Below are 6,428 nucleotides of genomic sequence, written 5' to 3' on the forward strand. Positions count from 1 at the left end.
AAGAGCTAAGACTGAGTATTAGTTATTTGGATGTATCTGAGTTACATTCTTACATGGATTGTGATGGTGAAAGTGATGATGACAGCAGTATTTTCTCAAATGTAAAGTTACTGCCTCAGAAATGCAAAAGCTTTCTACTTTCAGAAAGACAGAAGAAATCAGTTGATACAGGTAAGTAGTGAGATCAGTAATTGCCGTATGTTTACTGCCATTTGTGCAAAATTGCTAATGGTGGATGTGAGATGCAGGACAGTATGTAATTGGAGCAGATCATAAAGATAATCATAGCACACTTCTCAGATTACAATTCAAGCTTTTTTTTTTTTTTTTGGTTACTAAGTAAGAAAAGATTGAAAATGAAAAGGTGGTGCCACAGACATTGTGAAAGTGTATGAGAATATTTCCACTGTTGTTCAGATGGGCACTATTTTTGCTTCCAAGAGTCACTGATAATTCAGGTTCTACATCTTGTTGGCATAAATGCTTGAAGTCTTAACATAATAAACTAGCTCCCATGTCAGCTGGGAAAACAGGTAAGAAAAGATTGAGAGGAGTGTATTTTTTCTGTGACCAGTTAATATTTAAGTCACAGAGTTACTGAAATGCTTTGGATGTACATCTGTTACTCTGCACTAACAAAGAGTAACCTATCATCCTGATTATTTTCAAGAAAGCATGAAACTCTGCTAGGACTACCCCAAAATATCAAAAACATTCAAAAGTGGAATGTTTTGAATTTTTAGAATGCATCATCACTGCAGATGGTAATCTTGATCCTAATTTTGTGTGATAATAATCAAATTGAAATGGAGTTAATCTACCTCATGTAGTAGAAATTGGGCAAGATGGTCAATGGTTAAAATATCCTTTTATTTTTATAGAAAAATAAGTATTTTTTCCTCATTTCCTGAATAATTTCCCATTTCTAAGGATATTTCTTCTTGTCTGTTGTGTATCCACAAAAATATTAAGGCATGTTCAAACAAGAGTTTATCCATGTCAGTAGAAAGAATCTTAAGATATTTTCTGGGTATTAAGAGTTATTTTAATACATTAATTGAACATTAACCTGTTTTAATTTTCATGTTCTTTAGGTAAGGTAAAGATGGGCATCTCAGAGAGGCATATTAGATAACAGAATATTACTTATATTGGTTTTACAATGTATCAACAGTTTTGTATGACATCTTAAAGCACCAATCTGCCTTTTTGTTGCTAAAAATATGATAGAATGAATTAACTTGAGGGCAAGCTATTAAAAATCACTAGTTCCTTTTTCATCTATGAATGTTTTCCTTAAAAACTTTACAGAAAAAACCCCAGAAAAATGGAAAGGAATTGACTCCAGGAAATTTGCTCTCCTATACTCAACTTCATGTTTCTATTTCAGTAGATCGAAAAAATCACTAAGAAGTTTAAAAATCTTGTTGAAGAAAAGCTGGTGGCTTTTCCAAAAACTGTAAGCATCACTGAAGCTTCAAACCTTGATGAAAGGGTGAACAGCTATTATTCCTATAAGACCCGTGGTGTGAAGAGAGACCAGCTGTGCATGTGTGTGTTGGGATCTTTTACTATATTACAGAATATTCTCACAGAATATTCTCATAGAATTTAGGGGCATTTCCTATCTCCAGATGCCAGTTCCCTCAATTTGTCTGAACTTGTGAAATGTGTTGTCAATTCCTACCTCAAATAGAGCAGTGGGGAGGATCTTTATTTTGTGTAAACAGGCTTTGCCAGACTGCAGGAGCCTAATAAACATGTCTTATGTGCGACTAACTTTCAAACCAAAGTTAATTTAAACTATGCCAAGAAAACCTTTTTATTAGATTTTTGCTTTTAATAAAAAGAACGATGTATGAAAATTAATAAAATGCACAAAATACCACTGTAAAAAATACCTTAAAAATGAAAATAATCAAATAGTTCCTTTATGAACAATGGAAATGCAGCATGGAGAGAGAACTATCTAATAAATTAAAGGAAAATATATTTCCCAAGGTTTCCTTTTCCTTCATTTTTCTGTGCTGTACCTCACATTTAGCCAAGAAAGTTCCCTTTTATGCATCTTAGCTCAAATCCAGTTTCATCAGCTTATGAGATAATATGCCAAACTATGTGCAGAAAGAGCTCAGGCATGAATTCATGTTCCCTGCTGCCAGCTGTGCTACGAGGCCAGTAAGCTCTGGCACAGGGACAGGAGGAGAAAGGAACTTCACAGTTCCCCCACTACCAGTGGCATAAAGGAAGAAAATGACTGAAGGTTATGAAGTTTCCTCTCAGCTGTCCAGGGCTTGCTGCACACTTTCCTGTACAATGAGGTAGATCAGTATATCCACAGTATTCATTTGGCTTTCCTTGGATTCACTTTCATAAACCACAGTGAATTAAGAGAGGGACATCTACATTATTTCAAAGTATTAAGGCAAATAATCAAATGCCCATATATGCAACAATTTACATCTGCCACATGCCCATGGTAATTAAATGGATCTGAGGTGTCTAAACAGCTTGGAGAAATGGAACATTATACTTGCTCAAGTGGCACAACAGAGAATGAAAATCATATGTGAGAAAGGCTGAGTGGCTTTCCTTCCCTTCACCTTTCCTTTCCCCTTCCCCTTCACCTTTCCTTTCCCCTTCCCCTTCCCCTTCCCCTTCCCCTTCCCCTTCCCCTTCCGTTCTCTTCTCCCTTCCCCAGGAGAAAAATTAGAAGAAATGATTGGATGTAATTTTTAACTGTGAAAAGAAATTTGAACCCAACTTGGAAATAATTATGGAACCATTTGCATGCCATTCACGGGAAACTTGATTAATTTATCTAACTAATTAATTCTTTTGCTATTTACAGTTGGCATCAGGTAGCCATCCAAACACATTTTTGGTAGATACAGCAAAAGAATAATACATTTCATGATTTGTTTATAAGATACAAGCAGACAGATGAAAATAGAGGGAATGGAAGTGGAGACGTGAAGGGGAAAAAATAAATTGACTTCAATAGGGAAAAAGAAAAGCAGTATGTCTTTGCATAAGCAATGCCAGACAAGCATGTTCATCCCATCCCACAGTACGATTATTTCCTACAGCATATTCACGATTGCTTTGTCTACTCTGGTTTTAATGTTTCAAATTATGGGGATTCCACCATTTCCTTTGAGAGCCTCCTCTGCAGTCTAATGCTGCTCATCCCTTGGAAGCTCTCCCTGATACATGTTTCACTGCCTTTCTTATTTCCATTACATTATTCAGTTATATCCTCTTTGCCCTGCTTTTTTCCCCACTTCAACTTCCTTGGTGCTTCCGCCTGTCAAGCCATCACTGGCAGCTGTTTGGGCCATCTCTTGCTGTTGTTTCATAAGCTGAGTAAGCGTTTCTGTAATCTCTTCTTATAACCCAGTCCTTCCAGGCAGCTGATTATTTTGGTTGTTTTTCTGTGAATACCTCCTGCTTTTGACTACTTTTTTTTTTTTGTTACATTGGCCAAATCCCCACTCCCCCCTTCCTCAGACTGAAGAGAAGCTGACCATTCATTCACAGACACATTCCTCTTCCTTTTGCTAAGGCGTGCAGGAGACACACACATCATTTTAGGTGCTTTAAGTTAAGGTGAGAGCATCTACACAAGAGTTCTTTCCTTTCCTTAAATGTTTCTATTGCCTTGTCCCCTTCCTAAAGTTATGATGCTGGGAATGTTTTCTAGTATAGACCTGGCTTTGTGCTAAATCTGCAAAATGGATACTTCTTTTTTTGTGAGAGAACCAGGAAAAAAATTTTACCTAGGCAAGGTCAATTCTATGTGGTCCCTCAGAGGTTTCACTCAGCTACCAATACCATAAGGTGATTCATAGTCACCAGTAGGATTTGACCACTACATAAGTATTGTTAAGTAAAAATACACTTCTTTCTGACCATGCTAACTAATCACTGCATCTGAAATGCAAATAGTATCCGGCTCTTCTTGGAGTCTGGAACTTTCCCACCTCACAACCTCTTACTTATAAACCTAAAAGGATCCATGAATAAAGATGAACTAGGTCAAATCTCCTGACTTGCTTCTTTTTCATTGTGGTATCAGTGTTTCATCAAAATCATTGTGCAAATTTATATGCTTGAGATTTCCTTCCTGGAGCCTGGGCTCTGATACTTTGCATAAGTAAGAAATCTCTCCTCTCGAGATCAGCTCCAGGGGAACAAATGGGCTTTCCAAAGGAGGCTGCCATGGCCCCATGCTCATCCCCATGCTGGGGCTTGGCTGTTGGAGCCTCAGGCCAAGGCTCTCACAGCACTCACCTCTGTCTGTAGCCTGCCCCAGGTGATGGGGTGGCCCTGCCTGCCCAGGGGGCCCTGTAAACCCCAAGACCCTCCACAGGAGCCAACACACAGGACATTGTCTCGGCTGAGTGTTCGCTGAATTCAGCCATTTCCATTTCTGCTGGATGACATCCAGACCCAAGTGATTGCTCTTCCTTTCAAAGCACCCAACAGCTGAAACCCTGGGCTTGTCATGGAAGAGCCAAGAAAATTCGGTCACAGTAATATGAAAGCTCAACTATTTCTCTTTAGGTCCCTTTATATAGCTTCATGAAAGGAAAAATTTGGAAAGTAGTATAAACACCAGCAGTACAGACTCTGTAATGATCAGGTAATGAGTTAAATAATCATATTGTACCAGGACTGGGGAAGTAAAGTTGCAACTCAGAGACACACATAGGCCAAGGAAGCTGGACCACCACAAAGCCTTCCCTTGCCTTCCTCTTGACTGCCTCCCTCATACTTGAAAAAGCCCCTTCTGCAGAAGGGTGATACTTTCAGCGTATTTCATCCCACATAACACAACAAATAAACAAAACTCAGATAGTCAGGTAGAAACCCTGGAGCATATTTGGATTTAATTGCTTTTCTTTGTTTAGATCTGGATGTAATAAACAAAAAAGACCTGGATAATTTTTTGAATGTCTGTATTTGAAACATGCAGTGCTCAACAAAGGGCAAAAATTCTTACTCCTGTGTAGCACAGTGCCGGGGGAGAGGCATTTGTATAGTCCTAAATAATGTGTGTCACCATGCTTCTGAAAGCAATGGCCCTGCTCAAGGGAGGCTGACCAGGTGGATTTCCTCCTCACTGCATTGAAGAGAAACCCAGGAAAGGTTACTAGAAAACAACATATCTGACAATAAAACAAACAGCAGCACCACAAAATTAAGGGACTTCGTGCGCTCAAGCCTTGCTTACAGCAGGCTAACTCACCAAAGTATCCCAACCAGTTCTGCTGCTGGTCTGGCTGGAGTGATGCTGGCGTGGGCCATGGCTGGGTGTGAACAGCTCTCCAGTCTGGGGCTGGTAACCCGTAAAAACACTGGAAACCACCAGCCCTGCACACTCTGCAGGAATCACTCCAGTGCTGATGCCTGTACAGCACAGGTGGTAACATGATGTAATTTGGTTTCGTTCCACAACGTAATAAAAAACTACTTTGTTTAGTATAGTCGCAGCCTCGGCTTTATCTTTTGAAGAAACTCCTACATCCTTTTCTTTCACTGACTAGAACAGTAAACTGGTAAGTCAAGGCTGACCTGGGGATGATTATGACTTTTCCTTCCTGCTAACATCGTGTACCACAATGTACCAAAGACCTGTTCTACCTTTGGGACTCCCAAGGATTTTTGAAACCATAGGTGTTGTGGTGTCTTGCTCTTTCTTGTGAGGGATTAAAAAAACTCACCAAACCCAAACCAAACTACTAACCCCCAGCCCAAACAAAAAAAAAAAAAAAAAAAAAAAAAGGAGGAAGAAAATGTGTACAAAGGAAAAAAGGAAGATGTTCCTTGTGGAATATAATTGTTGATTTGAAAGGTAGTTTTCTTAAATGTTTTCAAAACATTCCTTCTTATGTTGGAGCGGTGTAATTGAGAGTCCTCAGTCCTTTTTACCCTGTTCCCCAGATACTGGCTCAGCGTCAGCTGGTACACGTGTCAACTTTGTTCTTTTTCATCATATTACATTTGCTACTATTCATGGCAACATGCACCCATGGTTTAGTGATATACACACCAGAATTGCCACGGCTTGTTTGGAATAGAATAGAATTAGGATTAGAATAGAATAGAATAGAATAGAATATTTTGGGTTGGGAAAGACCCCTGAGATCATAGAGTCCCACTGTTAACCTGACACTACGTAGTCCTCCACTGGCTGTATGCAGAGAACAGGAGTGAAAACAGGGGTAGGCTGGAAGTTGTTCGGCAGGTGGAGAAGGAAAAAGGGGCACAGGGCGTCGGAGTCGAATCTCCGCCTGCCTCGAGCACATCACTCCTTCCCCGCCTTCATCGGCAAAACGGGGACCTGCAGTCCCTCTCCCGGGAGGCGGGCGGAGCGCAGGCGGGCGCAGCCCCTCTCGCCCCGAGCCCCGGCCCCGCTCGCCCCG

The sequence above is a fragment of the Corvus kubaryi genome, unplaced genomic scaffold (assembly GCF_017639235.1).
Source record: "Corvus kubaryi isolate FWS band 111438036 unplaced genomic scaffold, C.kubaryi_AGA036_p1.0 37398, whole genome shotgun sequence".
Lineage (NCBI taxonomy): Eukaryota > Metazoa > Chordata > Aves > Passeriformes > Corvidae > Corvus > Corvus kubaryi.